Consider the following 24,530-nt stretch of genomic DNA (forward strand, 5'->3'; position numbering starts at 1 on the left):
GGGTTGTTGTTGTTTACACTCTGCAAGGCCTGTGGAAGTGAGTGACATCATAGCACTGTAGTTCTGAGGGTTCTAGATGGATGCAACAATCTCCTGTTGCTTCTATGAAGGCCATAATAGACGACATCACCAAACAGCTCCATAGTCACATACACAGCAAAGGAGAGATGTTGTTTACACCTAGTGATGTCAGTGGTATTGAGTGACATCACAGCACAGTGCTAAGGCTCCTGGGCCTGGACACAGCAGCGGCTGCAATATCTCAACGGAGAATACGTTTATATATATGTGTGTGTGTGCGCGTATATATATATATATATATATATATATATATATATATATATATTTCTCCGCCGAAATCACTTTTAAACCCATTTCCACCTTTTTTTCCCTTCTCTTCCTCTTACTTTTTTTTCACGTTTTTTTACGTTTTTCTCCTTTTCGCCTCTTTTCTGGGCGTATTATTCTTCTTTTTCTTCTTTTTTTTCGTCTAATGCATACCCCATCAGTGCAGCAATGCTTATTCAATACCGCCAGCAGATGGAGACACTGGGGGATAATTTTCTAAGGATTTATACTGATTTTTCCTGTCTGAATTTGTCGCACAGAAAGTTGCAGGCCAAATATGTGTGACATTTCTGCGACTTTAGCTTCTAGAGCATTTTTACAACATTATACATAGGTGCTGAATACATAAAAAGCGACTGTTCAGCGACAGACAAGTCGCATCGGCTGAAAGTAGGCCAGAATGTCAGTCCATGTTGGAGCAGGTTTAGATACAGTCTAAAGTATAGATCTCAAAGTCTGTGCACAGAATTTAGCAAGGGCCTCGCACCTTCTGATGCATCAGGTAGGTGCACAATAGCATAGCCTAACCCTCTGTACTTTGGTCTATATTGATGCGGGACATAGACAGCCAGCTGATGACCAATCCATTAGTGCAATGGATGGCTGGAAGCATTTGTCTTTGCCTTTGCAATACCACAGAAGCAATGCATGGTCAATGTACAGCAATGACACACCTGTGTGAACAGCCAGGAGACCCCCCCCCCCCCATGTTATGTTACATAGTTACATAGTTAGTACGGTCGAAAAAAGACATATGTCCATCAAGTTCAACCAGGGAATTAAGGGGTAGGGGTGTGGCGCGATATTGGGGAAGGGATGAGATTTTATATTTCTTCATAAGCATTAATCTTATTTTGTCAATTAGGAACATTCAGCACCCACCCGCTATCAAGGCAGCTGCCTATCATGTCATGCCCTACCTGCACAGGTGTGCTGGCTACTCAAATGATCCAATTAAGGAGGCCATTTAGTCAGCAGCAGCAGAAGTCCTGTGCCTGGACGCTCCAACAGCGGCCAGACACAAGCAGAAGCAGAAGCAGCAGAAGCAGCAGCAGCACCACCTTTTGTTTTTTGGCTGCAGCAGCAGCAAGGCCCACAGGGCTGGCTAGCTGGCTAGCCAGCAAGCAGGTAGCAATGAAAGTAGGAATCTTTCTTTTTAACCCTGTAAGGGGGTGGTGCACTGTACCCGAAGATACTGCCATATCGGGTCAATGCATAGGGCGACGGAAGCAAGCTTCGAAATCGGCCCCCGTTCTCAAAAATCCATTTAATATATGGTCCCCAGATAGGGGACGTATCAGATATTAAACTGATAAGAACAGATTTTTTAACTTGGCTACCCCTGAGGGGTATCTTTTTATTTAGAATTCATAACATTTTACAAAGTGCATTACGATTTATAAATATAATTTTTTTTTCCAATAAAAACAAATTTTGATAATAAAATCACATAACAATAAAAGTTCACATAAATACAATCATAATACACTTAAAATGGGCACTTGGTGGCTTTACAAAAGGGCGTTCCATTCATTAAAATACCATTTTCTAGCTAATAAAGGATAATATTTCTTGTCTAATAAAAAGTACTGGTACATATCACTAAAACAAAGAGCTAAAACATCATTCACAGATAAAATCTCATGTTTAAAAAGTAAAATGTTTCTGGCATTCCATAGAGCTGCTTTAACACAGTTTATGATCTTCCATGCCATTGTCTCTTGAGTCCGTATTGGGCATTCCAGACATCCATAAAAAACAGCTGCAGAGTTTAAGTCCTTTATTTCTGTTATCTTCTTCACCAGAGGGAGTATTTTAGTCCATATCCTTTTTGCATAAAAACAAGTCCAGAAAAGGTGGTACACGGTCTCGGGTTCCTGGCAGCCCTCCCTCGGGCATACTGCAGTGTTGGCCATCCTTCTTCGGTGCTGGAATGCCCGGCATGGAAGACACTCGTGTATGCAGCTCCAGGCCAGATCTTTCTGTGAATTAAAAAGATAAATCATATTTGCCATCTTCCATATTTTCCTGCATTTCTCTTCATTAAAATTATTCACAGGGGCAATAAAACCACTTTCTTTAATATATTTTAACAGTTTTTTGCTATTAGTTACTTCATTAATACTTTTTCCGTTAAAGTTGTACAGGTTGAAAATTTTCTCTAAAATCTTGTATTGTTGGGGAAGATTAAAAGCATAAGGACAGCTTAAAACAGTTTTAAACCACCCATTCCTCCTCATAAAAAAACCTGTATTAAAACGGATAAAATATGACCAGTAACTATCCTTAAAAAGTGTGCTAACACACATGCTAAAAAACTTGGTAAAAAGGAACGCCCTGATGTCGGGGAAGTCCTTTCCACCCATAACTTTTGGCATCATGACGATCTCTCTTCTCAATTTTTCACTCTTGGAGCTCCATAAAAAGGTAAAACATGCTTTAATGATTTTATTTAAAATCATTTCGGGGGGTGGAAAGACCATGCCAAGATACAATAAAATGGGTAAAATCACCATCTTTGTAACTAAAACCTTCCCCTCCATCGTTAGCTTTCTCATGTTCCACATACAAATTTTTGTGTTTATTTTTTGAGCCACCAAGTCCCAGCTATTAAAACCATTGTTTGACTCACTGAAGGAGACCCCTAAAATCTGCACAGACTCAGACACAGGAATGGGTAAATCCCTTAAAAACAGTCCTCCTATATTTAAAACACTGCTTTTATTAAAATTTACCTTAAAACCGGAGGCACAACAAAAAAATTCAACTTGCTTTAGGGCTTTTTGAAGCGATGGGGTGTCCCTTCCGAGCACTGCCACATCGTCCATGTACCCCACTACTTTAGCCTCTAGTCCCCCTCCTCCCGGCAGGGGGACCCCTCTTATTTGCTTATCTCTCCTCAAGGTGCATAGTAGAGGCTCAAGCGCACATATGAAAAGTAGTGGGGACAAAGGACACCCCTGCTTCACTCCGGAATTTAAAATCACATCCTGTGTCTTAAAACCGTTAACTAAAATCTTGCTTGTGCAGTTTTTATAAAAGGCCTTAAGAGACAATAAAAAGCCTTCAGGTATACCCATTTTCTCTAAAACCTTAAAAAGATAAAAATGTGACACTCTGTCAAAAGCCTTCTCGAAGTCTAAGGATAAAATGGCTAGTTTTCCGTTTCTAGACTTTGTGTCACTAATCACATCTTTTAAAAGGTTAAGATTTTCCCATATGCTCCTCCCAGGCACCCCACAGACCTGATTTGAATGGATTATTTTCTCTATTACACTTTTTAATCTATTTGCGCACAGTTTTGCCATCACTTTGTAGTCACAGTTGAGGAGGGTGATTGGTCTCCAGTTCTTTAGATCTGACCGGTCTCCCTTTTTGAACAGCAGGGAGACATCACCCTTCCTCCATGAACCTGGGAGGGCTTTTGTTTTAAATACTTCTGTAAAAAGGGAAAAAAGGTCATCTTTTAAAACACCATAAAAAATGACATAAAACTCAATGGGTATACCGTCAGGACCAGGCACCTTACCGGATTTAAAACTCCTGATCGTCTCTAAAACTTCCTGTTCCGAGATTTCCCTCTGTAAAAGAGACTGGGACACAGGGTCTAAAACATTGGTAATCTCCTTCAATGAGTCATTCATAAAATCAATATCAATATTTTTTGTATTAAAAAGATCCGCATAAAATGAATGTACCCTTTTTAAAATACCCTGTACATCTTTTTCTCCTTGTATATTATCAATTAAAACCTTTTTATCCGTTACTTTCTTAAAAAAGTACCTGGAGCAGGTCTCGTTCTCTTCAAGGTGCTTTATTTTGGATCTGAAAATTATCTCTTTTCCCTTCTGCTCCAGGCACTGTTTTATTTCTTTTTTTAAGTCAGTAATTTCTCTATAAACCTCTATACCATTGTCTCTGAATTTGTACAGGGTTTGCAGACGGGTATTTAGAAGGGAGTAAAACTCACGCTTCTCTTTAGCTCTAGAGATCCCTACTCTAATAAAAAACTCTTTTATTTTTATTTTCATTTTCTCCCACCATATACTGATGGGAGTGTTAGGATCTCTTACCCGTCTGCAGTCCTTGTAGAAGTTGATAAAATCGGATAAAACCTGCGGATCTTCTAAAAGGGATACATTCATCTTCCAGGCATTCCTCCCAGTCTTTTTTCTAAAATCACTCTTCACCTTAAAAGATAAAAGTTTGTGATCAGAAAAAACATTGGTTAAAACATCACACTTAAAAGGCAGTACTTGATAAGAACAGAAGATAAAATCGATCCTGGAGCTGCAGTTTGCGTTGCTCCAGGTCACACCGTCTCTTTCTGGTAAAATACTATTGCATTTCTTAAAAACATCAGTAAGTCTAAAATCAATAATCATATTTTTTAACATAGAAGATGTTTTATCATAGTTTCTACTTACTGAATTGGTAAAACGGTGCTCCCCCCTTAAAATACAATTAAAATCACCTGCTAAAATAAGAGGTTCAGAATCATTGATAAAAAGGGGTAAAATCTCTAACATCCGTGCTCTATCATTTTTATTGGGTGAACCATAAAAATTTAAAAACTGCCATTTAATACCATCAATAAAAGCTTTAACCAATAAAATTCTGCCTGGTAAAATCTCATGAATAAAATCAATAAAAGCATTTCCTTTAAAAAGTATGGCGACCCCTGCTGATCTGGATTCGTTAGATCCAGACCAGACTGATGGACCGTGTACCCAATCTTTTTTATACTTTTCATAATTTAAACTATGCGGGATGCCGCACTCCTGCAGGAAAACCACAGAAGCAGCAAAAATAGACAAGTAGTTAAAAAGGGCAACCCGTTTCGCTCGTGAACTTATACTTCTTACATTCATAGACAATCCGGACAACTCAGCCATTGGAGATGTAAAAAAAAGGGAGGCTCAGATAACAAACTAAAAACCAGATTGCGCACTGGAGCTCTCGTTACCCCCCACCTCTGACTCTACCGTACACATAGAGGAAGCCGGAGAGGAACCACCATCGCTCGAGCAGCCCCCCTCTTCCAAGACCACAGGTGTATAGACGGAGTACATTGGTAAGAACAGCTTCTGGGCTCCATTCTCTTTTTCGGCGTCCACCTCTTGCCCCTCCATAGGGGTCGGGTGCGTACTTAGGTCCGTTTCCGGGACCTCGGAGATGGTCACCCCTGAAACCTCCTCCTGGCTGGGAGGAGGAGGGGTATCCACCGCTGGGACCTGTGGAGGAGCTTCACTTGGAGCCCCCGTCACGACAGGAACTTCCATCTGCTCCTCCTGGACCACCTCCGAGTCCGGACGCCCTTTGGAGCCCCTTCGTCTTTTCACCTTTGCTACTCCGTCCGGGTTTTCACACTCAGGGGGACCCCGAGCAGGAGGACCTTCCGGGGTGGAATCGGGCACCTCTCGCTCTTCCACCTTCTCTGAGGTATCTGCCCGATCCCCTCTCGCATTTCTCTTCCCCGGCCTCCTCTCATTTGGGGTCCCCCTTTCCACCTGTGCCTCTTTCTCCTGGGGTTCTTTTGGGGGGGCCGTGGTCTCCATCTCACAGCTTACCTCTTCTTGTGGGGGGTGCTCCTCCTCTCTGGCTTTTCCCCAGGCTGGTCTCCGGACGTCTCTCTTGGGTTGCCCTTGCTGTTCTGTGGTTTTTTTTGGTCTGTGGGGACAGAAAGCATACACGTGACCAAAGTGACGGCAAAAATTACATCTCAAACCCTTATCACATTTTTCTGTTTCATGTTGCATGCTTCCACATTTCTTACAGGAACTTTCACAATTTTCCTTTATGTGCCCATAACGTTGGCACCTTCTGCAGAAGTTTGGCATTCCCGCAAAAAAGAGGTCGCCACACACATTGTTTAATTTAAAACGAGCAGGCGGTAATAGTATCCCCCCTGGGAGGGTGGGGTCTTTGTTGCACGTGACTTGATATCGCCATTTTGAGGTCCAGACACCACAGTCGTTCATGATTTTTCCTCTGAACTCCACCTTTTTAAAGTAGGCTGCCAGGAACCCATCGATCTCTCTCTGATTTACAAAAGGGGAGTACATCTTCACGACAATCAACTTGGTTTCATCTAGGACGTGCTCGACAATTTGGATACCCTTAAGCCTCGGATCATCTTGCTTTGGAATTTTCATTACTGCATCTAAGAATACGCCTTCCCCTATGAAAGTGCAGTCGTAGATCCTCCGCTTAGGGTAATCCTGGATGGCCAAAATCTCTCGCTTACGAACATTAAGAATCTTGTCGAGCACGTCCTCTATCACGAACCTCATGCCACGTGCATCCGCCGCATCACCTGTGAGAATGACCCGCACAGTGTGTTTAATCCGGGCATAAGCCGGTACCGAACCAGGATCTAGATCTTCATCCATGGTTCATTCGTGTTTTGGTCTGGTTCTCTCCGCTCCAACCAACCAGCCAATTCGCTCAAACCTCTCTCCACCCGAAGGCTTTGAGAGGCGATCGCAACCCGTTACCCTGGGACTAAGCCCTCTCCCCAATAGCAACAAGTGGGTGAAGCCCAGGCAATAAACCTGGGCGATCCCACAAGGCCGAGGAGAGGGGTACCCGAGTACCTTCTGACCAGATCTCCTGTATTACTACACTTGATCTTAGCCAAAAGGCCGAGAAGCGATAACCGTGAAAGGGGCGGGCCCAACAAGGTGCCCTTCATGGGCACTATCACTGCTTGCTGTCAGGGAGGCTGCCAGACAATTTTCCATGCACACTCTGGGCTGGGGGGCAGTCAACCACCAGTACACACAGCAGAACCTAAACCCATACCATTATTGCTAAGAAGCAAGACAGGGGCCCATTGCACTCCCATGGGGCCTTTTTAAATGCAATCCATAACCCGGATTTGCCAGGAACCCTTCTTACTCCTCCTACTTGCATGTGACACTGGGCTTAGGATCTGCATAGGAAACACACACACAAGCACACACCTACCTTTGTTGCCTGCAGATGCCTCCTTGGCTGTCCCCAAACGGTATCAAACCAACACCCACGGGAAGCTGTAAGCATAGAGGACATGCCTGCACCCCATTGGACTTACCTGTGTGGGTTAAATCCGGGTTATTTGACAACCTATGGCGGTGATGGTTCTGCTCAGGCAGACCAGTGCTGATGCTCCTCATAAAGCTGTCGCTGCTGTGAAGGTTCTAGGTGACATCACAAATCCCTATGGTTACATACACAACAAAGCTGGGTTGTTGTTGTTTACACTCTGCAAGGCCTGTGGAAGTGAGTGACATCATAGCACTGTAGTTCTGAGGGTTCTAGATGGATGCAACAATCTCCTGTTGCTTCTATGAAGGCCATAATAGACGACATCACCAAACAGCTCCATAGTCACATACACAGCAAAGGAGAGATGTTGTTTACACCTAGTGATGTCAGTGGTATTGAGTGACATCACAGCACAGTGCTAAGGCTCCTGGGCCTGGACACAGCAGCGGCTGCAATATCTCAACGGAGAATACGTTTATATATATGTGTGTGTGTGCGCGTATATATATATATATATATATATATATATATATATATATATATTTCTCCGCCGAAATCACTTTTAAACCCATTTCCACCTTTTTTTCCCTTCTCTTCCTCTTACTTTTTTTTCACGTTTTTTTACGTTTTTCTCCTTTTCGCCTCTTTTCTGGGCGTATTATTCTTCTTTTTCTTCTTTTTTTTCGTCTAATGCATACCCCATCAGTGCAGCAATGCTTATTCAATACCGCCAGCAGATGGAGACACTGGGGGATAATTTTCTAAGGATTTATACTGATTTTTCCTGTCTGAATTTGTCGCACAGAAAGTTGCAGGCCAAATATGTGTGACATTTCTGCGACTTTAGCTTCTAGAGCATTTTTACAACATTATACATAGGTGCTGAATACATAAAAAGCGACTGTTCAGCGACAGACAAGTCGCATCGGCTGAAAGTAGGCCAGAATGTCAGTCCATGTTGGAGCAGGTTTAGATACAGTCTAAAGTATAGATCTCAAAGTCTGTGCACAGAATTTAGCAAGGGCCTCGCACCTTCTGATGCATCAGGTAGGTGCACAATAGCATAGCCTAACCCTCTGTACTTTGGTCTTTTTTTTTTTTATAACAATACTTTTTTATTGAAAAGATTTTCATATACAAAAAGTAGAACACAATACACTTAGAACATATAAGGAGGTGAGACACCTCTCTGAAAGTGTAAATAAATAACAACATAAGATAACTAACACATTGCACAAGTTCTATCCATCAAATAGGTAAAATATCCATAAAATAAAATACTTTTGTCTTATTTTTTTTCCTTTTTTTCTTCTTTACCTTTCCTCTTTTTATTTTTCCGGGTCTTAGTTTACTGTATGAGTATAAACCCAATTGTACCAGGGTTTCACCAAGTACCTCAATTATCCGTTATATCTGTATTGTATTATGTGGGCCCTGTAACCAAACATCCCATCTAGTAAGAAATTCAGCCTCCCTGTCACAAGCCGAAGCCACCTTATATTCGTGCCACCCGTTAAGATTAACTTTAGAAACGATCTCTTTAATGGATGGAATATGGGATGAAGTCCAATATTTAACTATGAGAAATCTAGTGACAATTAATATATGAATAATTATAGACTTATGGAAAGAAGAATATTGGTCTATATCTACATTAAGCAGAGCTAGAGCTGGATTCAGTATGACAGGGAAGCCGCAAATGCTAGACATTAATCTACCTATACGTTTCCACATCACACTTATTTTGGGACATTGCCACCATACGTGATAGAAGGTACCTCTCTCCTTGCACCTCCAACACTTCTCCGAAGAAGAAGTAAATTTGGCTAGTCCGTCAGGGACTAAATACCATCTATATAGCAGTTTTTTGGATGTCTCCAAGTGGGCCACGCACCTAGAAAGTTTGGGTACAACTGAGTGGGCTCTACTCCATTGGTCATCCGAGAATGACACATTTAAATCTTGTTCCCATCTAGTTTTGTTCATATCTTCTATTACACCATGTTTATTGACTAAGAAATTATAACACCAAGATATGCCTCCTCTATGGTAACCCCCTTGAGAAAACCAGTTATGTAATTCTGAGTTAACAGTGGAGAGAGGTACCTGTACAGTTTCCATGGCGTGTCTGACTTGGAGAAATTTATAGAAATCTTTGTGAGAGATATCAAATGAGTGGTGCAAATCGTCAAAGGATACACATTTCTCTCCATCCCATACATCTCCTATTTTGTGTATTCCCTTATGTATCCATGCTTCTAACGTGAGGTGGGGTATAAGGGCTTCTAATACTCCTATTGGGGCTTCCAGGTGTGCGGTATGATAAAGACGACGTGGTATGACATAGGCAGACCAAACAGAATGAATGGCAGCAATCATGGGATGCTCAGAGAAGGGTTTAGAATGAAATAAATGTGTAGCAATTAATGTGTGGGCTATAGGGGTACGATTCAATACAAAATGTTCAATCTCCACCCACAACTTGGATGTGTCTAGAAGCCACAGAGACTTTAATTGGTCCATAATAACCGCTTTATAGTAAGACGCTATAGATGGACAGCTAATTCCTCCATTTTTAAGGGATGGGTACAGGTAAGATGTCTTAATTCTGGACTTCCTTCCTTTCCAAATGTATTTCATTAGTAGTGCTTGCAGAGATTGAATGTATCGGTAGGGCAAAGTAATCGGTACATTTCTGAAGGTATAGAGAATTTTAGGCAAAACCATCATTTTGATGGCCGAAACCTTACCCAGCCAGGACACCTTCAAATTGGGCATCTGGGAAGTAATTCTCTTTAGATCTGTATAAAGTGGAATATAATTAAGGTCATACAATTTTTTAGTAGGAAAGGTTAATTTAATACCCAGATAAGGAATACAATTCTCCGCCCAGGAAAAAGGATATAGGCCTTTCAGTCTGGAAACAACTTTGTTGGTCAAGCCCATATTCAAAATATGGGATTTGGAGGGGTTAATTTTATAATAAGAAAGCTTACCAAAATTGTCTAATTCTTCTATAATTCTAGGGATGGAAACCTCAGGGTCTCTACAAATTATCAGAATGTCATCCGCGAACAGGCCAATACGGTGTTCTCTATCACCAATTTTTATGCCTGCTATTGTCGGGTTAAGTCTAATACTTTCCGCCAGGGGTTCCATCGCCAGGGCAAAAATAAGGGGAGAAAGGGGGCAACCCTGTCTGGTCCCATTAGTGATATCAAAATTATTAGACATGAAACCTGAGGTAAAAACAGAAGCTGAAGGGGAACTATATAGCGCCATGATCGCGGTCCTAATTTTGTCGGAGAACCCAAATTTTGACAGTGTGCGCCCCAGGTAACCCCAATGAATTCTGTCAAAGGCCTTCTCAGCATCTAAAGTCAGTAGTAATGAAGGTATTCGACAGGATTCTACATGGTGAATTAAATTAATGAACGGTCTAGTTCCGTCTACTGTTTGCCTTTGTTGGACAAAACCCACCTGGTCATTTTTGATCAGGGAAGGGAGAATATTATTAATTCTGTTCGCAAGGATTTTTGAATATAATTTTAAATCAGTGTTGAGAAGTGAAATCGGCCGAAAATTCTCTGGTCTATCAGGGGTTTTACCTGGTTTGGGAATCGTGATAATTGTCGCTCGTAGCATTTCGGGTGGGATATAACCAGACTGGAACATAGAATTGAATAAGGGGAGGAGATATTTACCAAGAGTACTTTGATATTTCTTATAGTATTCCCCTGTGAACCCATCAGGTCCTGGGGATTTATTCAACTTTAGAGAGGATATGACCGAGTTCAGCTCAATCTCAGTGATGGGGCTAATGAGAGCCTCAGAATCATCTGAATTTATATAGGGGAGGTTTAGATTCGATAAAAAGCGATCAATCAATGAGATTTGGGGTTGAATAATGTCAGGGTCCGATTTTAGATTGTACAATCTTTCATAGTACTCTGCCATAACATTTGCAATTAATTTGGGATTTAATATTTTTTCTCCTTTACTATTAAGGATATGTGGAATTTTTGATTTGTTCGTTATAGACCTAAATTTATTGGCCAGCATCTTGCCTGCTTTATTTCCGTGTCCGTAAAATTGAGTATTTGTCTTTTTAAGAAAAAAGTCAAACTTGTAATGTAGGGCTTGATACAATTGGAATCGTAATTTTTTTAATTCCGTTAACAAATTATTTGTGGGAGTTCTTTTATGATCATTTTCCAAAATTTTAATTTGAGATATAAGGGATTGTATTTTTTGGGATCGTAACTTTTTTTGGTGGGACGCCAATTTAATACATTCCCCTCTTAGCACCGCCTTATGAGCACACCAATGGGTAAAAACATTAGTGTCTGTCACGGAATTTAATTGGAAGTATTCTTGTATTTTTTGATCTATGGTGGCGCTGGTGTGAGCATCGGAAAGTAGGGAATTGTTAATTCTCCACTGAAAAACTGGGGGGGTATTATATTCTTCAAATATACTAGTTGTAACTGGTGCATGGTCTGACCAGCTGATAATTCCTATTGAGGAAGTTTTTGACTGCTGGAGAAGCCATTTATCCACTACTATCATATCTATACGTGAGTATACACGATGAGTATGGGAGAAGAATGTGTAGTCTCTCTCCTCAGCATTGAGAGTTCTCCAAGAGTCAAAGAGGTCAGCTTTAAATAAAATATTGGAGACGTCCGTATTTCTATCCGAAATGTTAGGGGGATTTTTATCTATTCGTGGGGATAGCACTTTATTAAAATCACCCGTCAGTATTAGCGCTCCATATTTATTTTGGGCAATTCTGTTAAGAACGTGATTCAAGAAAGTGCCTTGTTTTTTATTCGGAGCATATATAGAGGCTATAGTGTATTTACGGTTATTAATATCGCAATTTAATATAATATATCTGCTATAGGCATCATATACAACATCCACCATCTTAAAGGCTACTGAATTTTTCACCGCTATCAATACACCTTTTTTCTTATTAACGTTAGGAGTGAAGAATATATTGGGAAAGTTTCTATGCTTAAGTCTAAAGGTGTCAGTTGTTAGTAGGTGGGTTTCTTGGGCACAAATAATATCGCATCCCACTCTTTTACACTCCCTCCAGAATAAGCTCCTTTTAAAGGGACTATTAAGCCCCCTCACATTGAATGTAGTGATATTAAACACCATAATTAAGACCTGTTGTAAGACTCTCAGTTATACCCCTTTTGAAATGAAACATATAAGCAAACCAGATACATCCCATATACCTGTGTCTGTAAATGGAGCTCCATAATAAACCTAGACCTTTAGTAGAATAATGAACAAGAACTTGCGCGAACGTAAACTTTAAACTTTTGGTTCTGTAAGAACCAGCCAGTACCTCATGGTATAACACGGCCAAGAGGATGGCGTGGGAGAAAAAATGTATTGCATGGAGATACAATTTCAACGTTAGAATACGCATCAATTTTATCTATCAGACATTCCGCCCTGATGTCAATAACTGGTAACGTTAACCCTATATACAACCAGATACCTCAACCAAAGAATAGTCTTTGACATAGTTCTGCAGTGGAGATCGTCATGAGGGTTTGACGGTGAACAGTTCTACAAAGTCTCCATGAGCTTGTCTGTTACTCCTCAGGTAGGGGAGCGAGATCTTGAGTGGGAGTGTCTGTCTCGTCCGTGAGAAGACTCAGGAGACTTCCGTTGTACTCTTGACCATTCCTGATGGATAGGTGTTGGCCTGGATTTAGGTGGATCCGTCAGCATGGAGGGTTTAATTCTGTCAGGGAACCATTTGCCCACCATGTGTAGGGCCTCTCTAGGTGTGGAAAAGGAGAGTGTAGCTCCATTTCTGGGAACCAATAATTTCACTGGAAAACCCCATCTGTAGGGAACTCCCTCCTCTCTCAAGACAGCGGTGGAAGTGGAGAAAGCTTTCCTCCTTTTCAATGTTGCAGCAGATAGGTCGGCAAATAGGGTGATGTTCAGGAATCTGTCCGGTAAATTAGGAGGTTTCTTGGCTGCTCTCAATACCTCTTCTTTATAGTGAAAAAAATGGATTCTGGCAAGGACATCTCTAGGTATGTCTCGAGAGAGATGTGTTGGTTTAGGCAGACGGTGTACTCGGTCCACTATCATGTCTCTTTGATCAGCTTGTGGAGTAAGCACGCTAAAGTAATCTGTGAGAAAATCACGCAGTTCTGAGTTTTGCACTGACTCAGGTATTCCTCTGAAGCGGATATTATTCCTCCTGGATCTGTCTTCCAGGTCCGCTAATTTTAATTGAATGGAAACAATGTCGTCTATCGTCTCATTTTGAGAGTCCACTAGTGCATTGTGAGCATCTGTGAATTTTTCCAGTTTGTCCTCCAAGTTTGCTGTGCGTTCACCTATTTGTGCCACTTCTTTAGAAAGTACGCTTATGGATGACAGTACATCTTTCTGTAAAGAGTCTCTGAATTCTTGGAATAAGTTTCTCATTGTAGATTCCATGCTAGCAGGCATTTTATCCTCCAGTTTGGATGCCATATCAGGCGGTTTAATGGAGGGGTTGGACATATGGGTAACAGCTGCCGATATAGAGCTTAGTTGTGAGTTGGTTTTTGGAATTACAGATTCAGCTCCCAAAGGAGTAGATAGAGATGTTTGGTCACTTGTGGTATAGTTACAAGGTAAGTCTGAGAAATCACTTTCTTCGTCAGCGAAGTTGCAAATGGGAACAGATTTGTTTCTCAATGAGTAGTATTCGGTGAGTTTATTGGTATCTTTCTTTTTCGAGCGCCTCCTAGACATGTTACAACAGTCCCTCAGTAAAAGAAGCCTCACAGGCCATTAAGGCAGGTAAAAGGAAGAGGAGGAAACATCAAAGTCCACCTGCAGTGACTGAGAATAAGCGAGGAAACAGCACCCCCCAGTGGCAATTTGTTTAATGACACTGGACCCTTTAGGGGAAGCCGTGGGTAAGCTGATAATAATATACTGTAAAAGGTAGCACTTTTCTTGTATTAGATTCTTTAAGTTATCATCACTTCAGTATCACAATATGCAGCATACAATATGTTGATTAGTATGGAAAAGGGAGATGAAATGTTACTGTAAACCATAAGCCACAGATCCGAGGGTACAGCTCATCCAGCGTTGAAGCCTTGTAAGTAGCTTTTGCAGAGACTGCTGTCCCGCTTAGTAGTTTGGGTACCAGGGTAAGAACAATATGGCTGACAGGTAGTACAGTTTCCTCCACAAGGCTATATCCCAACTCTGCCACAGGTGGTCTATCATCAGAGTACTCACAGTCTTTTAGGTTGTTTTCATCAAAAGCCAGGGGAGCACTTTCAAAATGATGCCACTGCGTCCCCCACTTTTCCCCTTTCCCCTCCTTACTCACGGTCTCGGTGGAGGGGTGCTGCTAATGACGATGTGTGAGCGCAGCAGCAGGCAGGCAAGATGGCGTCAGCGTCTCCACCACCCGTCTCCCTCTCTCCACTCCAAGCAGCGCAGCCGAGCGCGGGCAGCGACCAGGGGGTCGGGACACCAGCAGCCGGACGTCCAAGAGCAGCAGCCACTCCATCCGCTCCCCTAGCTCACACAAATCTCCTCCGTATCTCCGGTGAGTAGCTCACAGCCTGGGTGGCAAAATGGCGCCGGCAGCGCCGCTATGTTCGCGCCTTCCGGATCTCCGGCCACAGTAACTCCGGTCGCAGCGAGCGTAGAAAGGCCGGGGTAGTCTCTTTCCGTTCCGCACCGCAAGCCCTGTCAGATGAGATTAGTCAAAGAGGAATTTGTGAGGGTTAACTGCCGATTTGTGCCGCTATATCAGAGCTGAGGGGAGAGCCCTCTACATCCGCGTCTGCTCTTCTCCGCTTCCGGCCACGCCCCCCTCTACTTTGGTCTATATTGATGCGGGACATAGACAGCCAGCTGATGACCAATCCATTAGTGCAATGGATGGCTGGAAGCATTTGTCTTTGCCTTTGCAATACCACAGAAGCAATGCATGGTCAATGTACAGCAATGACACACCTGTGTGAACAGCCAGGAGACACCCCCCCCCCCCATGTTATGTTACATAGTTACATAGTTAGTACGGTCGAAAAAAGACATATGTCCATCAAGTTCAACCAGGGAATTAAGGGGTAGGGGTGTGGCGCGATATTGGGGAAGGGATGAGATTTTATATTTCTTCATAAGCATTAATCTTATTTTGTCAATTAGGAACATTCAGCACCCACCCGCTATCAAGGCAGCTGCCTATCATGTCATGCCCTACCTGCACAGGTGTGCTGGCTACTCAAATGATCCAATTAAGGAGGCCATTTAGTCAGCAGCAGCAGAAGTCCTGTGCCTGGACGCTCCAACAGCGGCCAGACACAAGCAGAAGCAGAAGCAGCAGAAGCAGCAGCAGCACCACCTTTTGTTTTTTGGCTGCAGCAGCAGCAAGGCCCACAGGGCTGGCTAGCTGGCTAGCCAGCAAGCAGGTAGCAATGAAAGTAGGAATCTTTCTTTTTAACCCTGTAAGGGGGTGGTGCACTGTACCCGAAGATACTGCCATATCGGGTCAATGCATAGGGCGACGGAAGCAAGCTTCGAAATCGGCCCCCGTTCTCAAAAATCCATTTAATATATGGTCCCCAGATAGGGGACGTATCAGATATTAAACTGATAAGAACAGATACTACACTTGATCTTAGCCAAAAGGCCGAGAAGCGATAACCGTGAAAGGGGCGGGCCCAACAAGGTGCCCTTCATGGGCACTATCACTGCTTGCTGTCAGGGAGGCTGCCAGACAATTTTCCATGCACACTCTGGGCTGGGGGGCAGTCAACCACCAGTACACACAGCAGAACCTAAACCCATACCATTATTGCTAAGCAGCAAGACAGGGGCCCATTGCACTCCCACGGGGCCTTTTTAAATGCAATCCATAACCCGGATTTGCCAGGAACCCTTCTTACTCCTCCTACTTGCATGTGACACTGGGCTTAGGATCTGCATAGGAAACACACACACAAGCACACACCTACCTTTGTTGCCTGCAGATGCCTCCTTGGCTGTCCCCAAACGGTATCAAACCAACACCCACGGGAAGCTGTAAGCATAGAGGACATGCCTGCACCCCATTGGACTTACCTGTGTGGGTTAAATCCGGGTTATTTGACAACCTATGGCGGTGATGGTTCTGCTCAGGCAGAGCAGTGCTGATGCTCCTCATAAAGCTGTCGCTGCTGTGAAGGTTCTAGGTGACATCACAAATCCCTATGGTTACATACACAACAAAGCTGGGTTGTTGTTGTTTACACTCTGCAAGGTCTGTGGAAGTGAGTGACATCATAGCACTGTAGTTCTGAGGGTTCTAGATGGATGCAACAATCTCCTGTTGCTTCTATGAAGGCCATAATAGACGACATCACCAAACAGCTCCATAGTCACATACACAGCAAAGGAGAGATGTTGTTTACACCTAGTGATGTCAGTGGTAGTGAGTGACATCACAGCACAGTGCTAAGGCTCCTGGGCCTGGACACAGCAGCGGCTGCAATATCTCAACGGAGAATACGTTTATATATATGTGTGTGTGTGCGCGTATATATATATATATATATATATATATTTCTCTGCCGAAATCACTTTTAAACCCATTTCCACCTTTTTTTCCCTTCTCTTCCTCTTACTTTTTTTTCACGTTTTTTTACGTTTTTCTCCTTTTCGCCTCTTTTCTGGGCGTATTATTCTTCTTTTTCTTCTTTTTTTTCGTCTAATGCATACCCCATCAGTGCAGCAATGCTTATTCAATACCGCCAGCAGATGGAGACACTGGGGGATAATTTTCTAAGGATTTATACTGATTTTTCCTGTCTGAATTTGTCGCACAGAAAGTTGCAGGCCAAATATGTGTGACATTTCTGCGACTTTAGCTTCTAGAGCATTTTTACAACATTATACATAGGTGCTGAATACATAAAAAGCGACTGTTCAGCGACAGACAAGTCGCATCGGCTGAAAGTAGGCCAGAATGTCAGTCCATGTTGGAGCAGGTTTAGATACAGTCTAAAGTATAGATCTCAAAGTCTGTGCACAGAATTTAGCAAGGGCCTCGCACCTTCTGATGCATCAGGTAGGTGCACAATAGCATAGCCTAACCCTCTGTACTTTGGTCTATATTGATGCGGGACATAGACAGCCAGCTGATGACCAATCCATTAGTGCAATGGATGGCTGGAAGCATTTGTCTTTGCCTTTGCAATACCACAGAAGCAATGCATGGTCAATGTACAGCAATGACACACCTGTGTGAACAGCCAGGAGACCCCCCCCCCCCCATGTTATGTTACATAGTTACATAGTTAGTACGGTCGAAAAAAGACATATGTCCATCAAGTTCAACCAGGGAATTAAGGGGTAGGGGTGTGGCGCGATATTGGGGAAGGGATGAGATTTTATATTTCTTCATAAGCATTAATCTTATTTTGTCAATTAGGAACATTCAGCACCCACCCGCTATCAAGGCAGCTGCCTATCATGTCATGCCCTACCTGCACAGGTGTGCTGGCTACTCAAATGATCCAATTAAGGAGGCCATTTAGTCAGCAGCAGCAGAAGTCCTGTGCCTGGACGCTCCAACAGCGGCCAGACACAAGCAGAAGCAGAAGCAGCAGCAGCACCACCTTTTGTTTTTTGGCTGCAGCAGCAGCAAGGCCCACAGGGCTGGCTAGCTGGCTAGCCAGCAAGCAGGTAGCAATGAAAGTAGGAATCTTTCTTTTTAACCCTGTAAGGGGGTGGTGCACTGTACCCGAAGATACTGCCATATCGGGTCAATGCATAGGGCGACGGAAGCAAGCTTCGAAATCGGCCCCCGTTCTCAAAAATCCATTTAATATATGGTCCCCAGATAGGGGACGTATCAGATATTAAACTGATAAGAACAGATACTACACTTGATCTTAGCCAAAAGGCCGAGAAGCGATAACCGTGAAAGGGGCGGGCCCAACAAGGTGCCCTTCATGGGCACTATCACTGCTTGCTGTCAGGGAGGCTGCCAGACAATTTTCCATGCACACTCTGGGCTGGGGGGCAGTCAACCACCAGTACACACAGCAGAACCTAAACCCATACCATTATTGCTAAGCAGCAAGACAGGGGCCCATTGCACTCCCACGGGGCCTTTTTAAATGCAATCCATAACCCGGATTTGCCAGGAACCCTTCTTACTCCTCCTACTTGCATGTGACACTGGGCTTAGGATCTGCATAGGAAACACACACACAAGCACACACCTACCTTTGTTGCCTGCAGATGCCTCCTTGGCTGTCCCCAAACGGTATCAAACCAACACCCACGGGAAGCTGTAAGCATAGAGGACATGCCTGCACCCCATTGGACTTACCTGTGTGGGTTAAATCCGGGTTATTTGACAACCTATGGCGGTGATGGTTCTGCTCAGGCAGAGCAGTGCTGATGCTCCTCATAAAGCTGTCGCTGCTGTGAAGGTTCTAGGTGACATCACAAATCCCTATGGTTACATACACAACAAAGCTGGGTTGTTGTTGTTTACACTCTGCAAGGCCTGTGGAAGTGAGTGACATCATAGCACTGTAGTTCTGAGGGTTCTAGATGGATGCAACAATCTCCTGTTGCTTCTATGAAGGCCATAATAGACGACATCACCAAACAGCTCCATAGTCACATACACAGCAAAGGAGAGATGTTGTTTACACCTAGTGATGTCAGTGGTATTGAGTGACATCACAGCACAGTGCTAAGGCTCCTGGGCCTGGACACAGCAGCGGCTGCAATATCTCAACGGAGAATACGTTTATATATATGTGTGTGTGTGCGCGTATATATATATATATATATATATATATATATATATATATATATATATATTTCTCCGCCGAAATCACTTTTAAACCCATTTCCACCTTTTTTTCCCTTCTCTTCCTCTTACTTTTTTTTCACGTTTTTTTACGTTTTTCTCCTTTTCGCCTCTTTTCTGGGCGTATTATTCTTCTTTTTCTTCTTTTTTTCCGTCTAATGCATACCCCATCAGTGCAGCAATGCTTATTCAATACCGCCAGCAGATGGAGACACTGGGGGATAATTTTCTAAGGATTTATACTGATTTTTCCTGTCTGAATTTGTCGCACAGAAAGTTGCAGGCCAAATATGTGTGACATTTCTGCGACTTTAGCTTCTAGAGCATTTTTACAACATTATACATAGGTGCTGAATACATAAAAAGCGACTGTTCAGCGACAGACAAGTCGCATCGGCTGAAAGTAGGCCAGAATGTCAGTCCATGTTGGAGCAGGTTTAGATACAGTCTAAAGTATAGATCTCAAAGTCTGTGCACAGAATTTAGCAAGGGCCTCGCACCTTCTGATGCATCAGGTAGGTGCACAATAGCATAGCCTAACCCTCTGTACTTTGGTCTATATTGATGCGGGACATAGACAGCCAGCTGATGACCAATCCATTAGTGCAATGGATGGCTGGAAGCATTTGTCTTTGCCTTTGCAATACCACAGAAGCAATGCATGGTCAATGTACAGCAATGACACACCTGTGTGAACAGCCAGGAGACCCCCCCCCCCCCCCATGTTATGTTACATAGTTACATAGTTAGTACGGTCGAAAAAAGACATATGTCCATCAAGTTCAACCAGGGAATTAAGGGGTAGGGGTGTGGCGCGATATTGGGGAAGGGATGAGATTTTATATTTCTTCATAAGCATTAATCTTATTTTGTCAATTAGGAACATTCAGCACCCACCCGCTATCAAGGCAGCTGCCTATCATGTCATGCCCTACCTGCACAGGTGTGCTGGCTACTCAAATGATCCAATTAAGGAGGCCATTTAGTCAGCAGCAGCAGAAGTCCTGTGCCTGGACGCTCCAACAGCGGCCAGACACAAGCAGAAGCAGAAGCAGCAGAAGCAGCAGCAGCACCACCTTTTGTTTTTTGGCTGCAGCAGCAGCAAGGCCCACAGGGCTGGCTAGCTGGCTAGCCAGCAAGCAGGTAGCAATGAAAGTAGGAATCTTTCTTTTTAACCCTGTAAGGGGGTGGTGCACTGTACCCGAAGATACTGCCATATCGGGTCAATGCATAGGGCGACGGAAGCAAGCTTCGAAATCGGCCCCCGTTCTCAAAAATCCATTTAATATATGGTCCCCAGATAGGGGACGTATCAGATATTAAACTGATAAGAACAGATACTACACTTGATCTTAGCCAAAAGGCCGAGAAGCGATAACCGTGAAAGGGGCGGGCCCAACAAGGTGCCCTTCATGGGCACTATCACTGCTTGCTGTCAGGGAGGCTGCCAGACAATTTTCCATGCACACTCTGGGCTGGGGGGCAGTCAACCACCAGTACACACAGCAGAACCTAAACCCATACCATTATTGCTAAGCAGCAAGACAGGGGCCCATTGCACTCCCACGGGGCCTTTTTAAATGCAATCCATAACCCGGATTTGCCAGGAACCCTTCTTACTCCTCCTACTTGCATGTGACACTGGGCTTAGGATCTGCATAGGAAACACACACACAAGCACACACCTACCTTTGTTGCCTGCAGATGCCTCCTTGGCTGTCCCCAAACGGTATCAAACCAACACCCACGGGAAGCTGTAAGCATAGAGGACATGCCTGCACCCCATTGGACTTACCTGTGTGGGTTAAATCCGGGTTATTTGACAACCTATGGCGGTGATGGTTCTGCTCAGGCAGAGCAGTGCTGATGCTCCTCATAAAGCTGTCGCTGCTGTGAAGGTTCTAGGTGACATCACAAATCCCTATGGTTACATACACAACAAAGCTGGGTTGTTGTTGTTTACACTCTGCAAGGCCTGTGGAAGTGAGTGACATCATAGCACTGTAGTTCTGAGGGTTCTAGATGGATGCAAAAATCTCCTGTTGCTTCTATGAAGGCCATAATAGACGACATCACCAAACAGCTCCATAGTCACATACACAGCAAAGGAGAGATGTTGTTTACACCTAGTGATGTCAGTGGTATTGAGTGACATCACAGCACAGTGCTAAGGCTCCTGGGCCTGGACACAGCAGCGGCTGCAATATCTCAACGGAGAATACGTTTATATATATGTGTGTGTGTGCGCGTATATATATATATATATATATATATATATATATATATATATATATATATTTCTCCGCCGAAATCACTTTTAAACCCATTTCCACCTTTTTTTCCCTTCTCTTCCTCTTACTTTTTTTTCACGTTTTTTTACGTTTTTCTCCTTTTCGCCTCTTTTCTGGGCGTATTATTCTTCTTTTTCTTCTTTTTTTTCGTCTAATGCATACCCCATCAGTGCAGCAATGCTTATTCAATACCGCCAGCAGATGGAGACACTGGGGGATAATTTTCTAAGGATTTATACTGATTTTTCCTGTCTGAATTTGTCGCACAGAAAGTTGCAGGCCAAATATGTGTGACATTTCTGCGACTTTAGCTTCTAGAGCATTTTTACAACATTATACATAGGTGCTGAATACATAAAAAGCGACTGTTCAGCGACAGACAAGTCGCATCGGCTGAAAGTAGGCCAGAATGTCAGTCCATGTTGGAGCAGGTTTAGATACAGTCTAAAGTATAGATCTCAAAGTCTGTGCACAGAATTTAGCAAGGGCCTCGCACCTTCTGATGCATCAGGTAGGTGCACAATAGCATAGCCTAACCCTCTGTACTTTGGTCTATATTGATGCGGGACATAGACAGCCAGCTGATGACCAATCCATTAGTGCAATGGATGGCTGGAAGCATTTGTCTTTGCCTTTGCAATACCACAGAAGCAATGCATGGTCAATGTACAGCAATGACACACCTGTGTGAACAGCCAGGAGACCCCCCCCCCCCATGTTATGTTACATAGTTACATAGTTAGTACGGTCGAAAAAAGACATATGTCCATCAAGTTCAACCAGGGAATTAAGGGGTAGGGGTGTGGCGCGATATTGGGGAAGGGATGAGATTTTATATTTCTTCATAAGCATTAATCTTATTTTGTCAATTAGGAACATTCAGCACCCACCCGCTATCAAGGCAGCTGCCTATCATGTCATGCCCTACCTGCACAGGTGTGCTGGCTACTCAAATGATCCAATTAAGGAGGCCATTTAGTCAGCAGCAGCAGAAGTCCTGTGCCTGGACGCTCCAACAGCGGCCAGACACAAGCAGAAGCAGAAGCAGCAGAAGCAGCAGCAGCACCACCTTTTGTTTTTTGGCTGCAGCAGCAGCAAGGCCCACAGGGCTGGCTAGCTGGCTAGCCAGCAAGCAGGTAGCAATGAAAGTAGGAATCTTTCTTTTTAACCCTGTAAGGGGGTGGTGCACTGTACCCGAAGATACTGCCATATCGGGTCAATGCATAGGGCGACGGAAGCAAGCTTCGAAATCGGCCCCCGTTCTCAAAAATCCATTTAATATATGGTCCCCAGATAGGGGACGTATCAGATATTAAACTGATAAGAACAGATACTACACTTGATCTTAGCCAAAAGGCCGAGAAGCGATAACCGTGAAAGGGGCGGGCCCAACAAGGTGCCCTTCATGGGCACTATCACTGCTTGCTGTCAGGGAGGCTGCCAGACAATTTTCCATGCACACTCTGGGCTGGGGGGCAGTCAACCACCAGTACACACAGCAGAACCTAAACCCATACCATTATTGCTAAGCAGCAAGACAGGGGCCCATTGCACTCCCACGGGGCCTTTTTAAATGCAATCCATAACCCGGATTTGCCAGGAACCCTTCTTACTCCTCCTACTTGCATGTGACACTGGGCTTAGGATCTGCATAGGAAACACACACACAAGCACACACCTACCTTTGTTGCCTGCAGATGCCTCCTTGGCTGTCCCCAAACGGTATCAAACCAACACCCACGGGAAGCTGTAAGCATAGAGGACATGCCTGCACCCCATTGGACTTACCTGTGTGGGTTAAATCCGGGTTATTTGACAACCTATGGCGGTGATGGTTCTGCTCAGGCAGAGCAGTGCTGATGCTCCTCATAAAGCTGTCGCTGCTGTGAAGGTTCTAGGTGACATCACAAATCCCTATGGTTACATACACAACAAAGCTGGGTTGTTGTTGTTTACACTCTGCAAGGCCTGTGGAAGTGAGTGACATCATAGCACTGTAGTTCTGAGGGTTCTAGATGGATGCAACAATCTCCTGTTGCTTCTATGAAGGCCATAATAGACGACATCACCAAACAGCTCCATAGTCACATACACAGCAAAGGAGAGATGTTGTTTACACCTAGTGATGTCAGTGGTATTGAGTGACATCACAGCACAGTGCTAAGGCTCCTGGGCCTGGACACAGCAGCGGCTGCAATATCTCAACGGAGAATACGTTTATATATATGTGTGTGTGTGCGCGTATATATATATATATATATATATATATATATATATATATATATATTTCTCCGCCGAAATCACTTTTAAACCCATTTCCACCTTTTTTTCCCTTCTCTTCCTCTTACTTTTTTTTCACGTTTTTTTACGTTTTTCTCCTTTTCGCCTCTTTTCTGGGCGTATTATTCTTCTTTTTTTTCGTCTAATGCATACCCCATCAGTGCAGCAATGCTTATTCAATACCGCCAGCAGATGGAGACACTGGGGGATAATTTTCTAAGGATTTATACTGATTTTTCCTGTCTGAATTTGTCGCACAGAAAGTTGCAGGCCAAATATGTGTGACATTTCTACGACTTTAGCTTCTAGAGCATTTTTACAACATTATACATAGGTGCTGAATACATAAAAAGCGACTGTTCAGCGACAGACAAGTCGCATCGGCTGAAAGTAGGCCAGAATGTCAGTCCATGTTGGAGCAGGTTTAGATACAGTCTAAAGTATAGATCTCAAAGTCTGTGCACAGAATTTAGCAAGGGCCTCGCACCTTCTGATGCATCAGGTAGGTGCACAATAGCATAGCCTAACCCTCTGTACTTTGGTCTATATTGATGCGGGACATAGACAGTCAGCTGATGACCAATCCATTAGTGCAATGGATGGCTGGAAGCATTTGTCTTTGCCTTTGCAATACCACAGAAGCAATGCATGGTCAATGTACAGCAATGACACACCTGTGTGAACAGCCAGGAGACCCCCCCATGTTATGTTACATAGTTACA

The 24,530-nt window shown here is 43.5% G+C and overlaps 5 non-coding genes and 1 pseudogene across 5 annotated transcripts; all 6 read right to left on the reverse strand.

Annotated features, from left to right (window-relative positions):
* Nucleotides 1-1,518: 1,518 nt before the first annotated feature.
* On the reverse strand, nucleotides 1,519-1,701 carry LOC130308025 (U2 spliceosomal RNA). The gene has a single exon (XR_008857100.1). It is a non-coding gene; the product is annotated as a U2 spliceosomal RNA (small nuclear RNA).
* Nucleotides 1,702-6,871: 5,170 nt separating this feature from the next.
* Nucleotides 6,872-7,004, reverse strand: LOC130308028 (U2 spliceosomal RNA; annotated as a pseudogene).
* Nucleotides 7,005-15,881: 8,877 nt separating this feature from the next.
* Nucleotides 15,882-16,072, reverse strand: LOC130308013 (U2 spliceosomal RNA). The gene has a single exon (XR_008857088.1). It is a non-coding gene; the product is annotated as a U2 spliceosomal RNA (small nuclear RNA).
* Nucleotides 16,073-18,135: 2,063 nt separating this feature from the next.
* LOC130308014 (U2 spliceosomal RNA) lies at nucleotides 18,136-18,326 on the reverse strand. Its single transcript, XR_008857089.1, has one exon. It is a non-coding gene; the product is annotated as a U2 spliceosomal RNA (small nuclear RNA).
* Nucleotides 18,327-20,422: 2,096 nt separating this feature from the next.
* LOC130308015 (U2 spliceosomal RNA) lies at nucleotides 20,423-20,613 on the reverse strand. The gene has a single exon (XR_008857090.1). It is a non-coding gene; the product is annotated as a U2 spliceosomal RNA (small nuclear RNA).
* Nucleotides 20,614-22,706: 2,093 nt separating this feature from the next.
* LOC130308016 (U2 spliceosomal RNA) lies at nucleotides 22,707-22,897 on the reverse strand. The gene has a single exon (XR_008857091.1). It is a non-coding gene; the product is annotated as a U2 spliceosomal RNA (small nuclear RNA).
* Between the last annotated feature and the right edge of the window lie 1,633 nt (nucleotides 22,898-24,530).

The sequence above is a fragment of the Hyla sarda genome, unplaced genomic scaffold (assembly GCF_029499605.1).
Source record: "Hyla sarda isolate aHylSar1 unplaced genomic scaffold, aHylSar1.hap1 scaffold_1453, whole genome shotgun sequence".
NCBI classification, from domain to species: Eukaryota; Metazoa; Chordata; class Amphibia; order Anura; family Hylidae; genus Hyla; species Hyla sarda.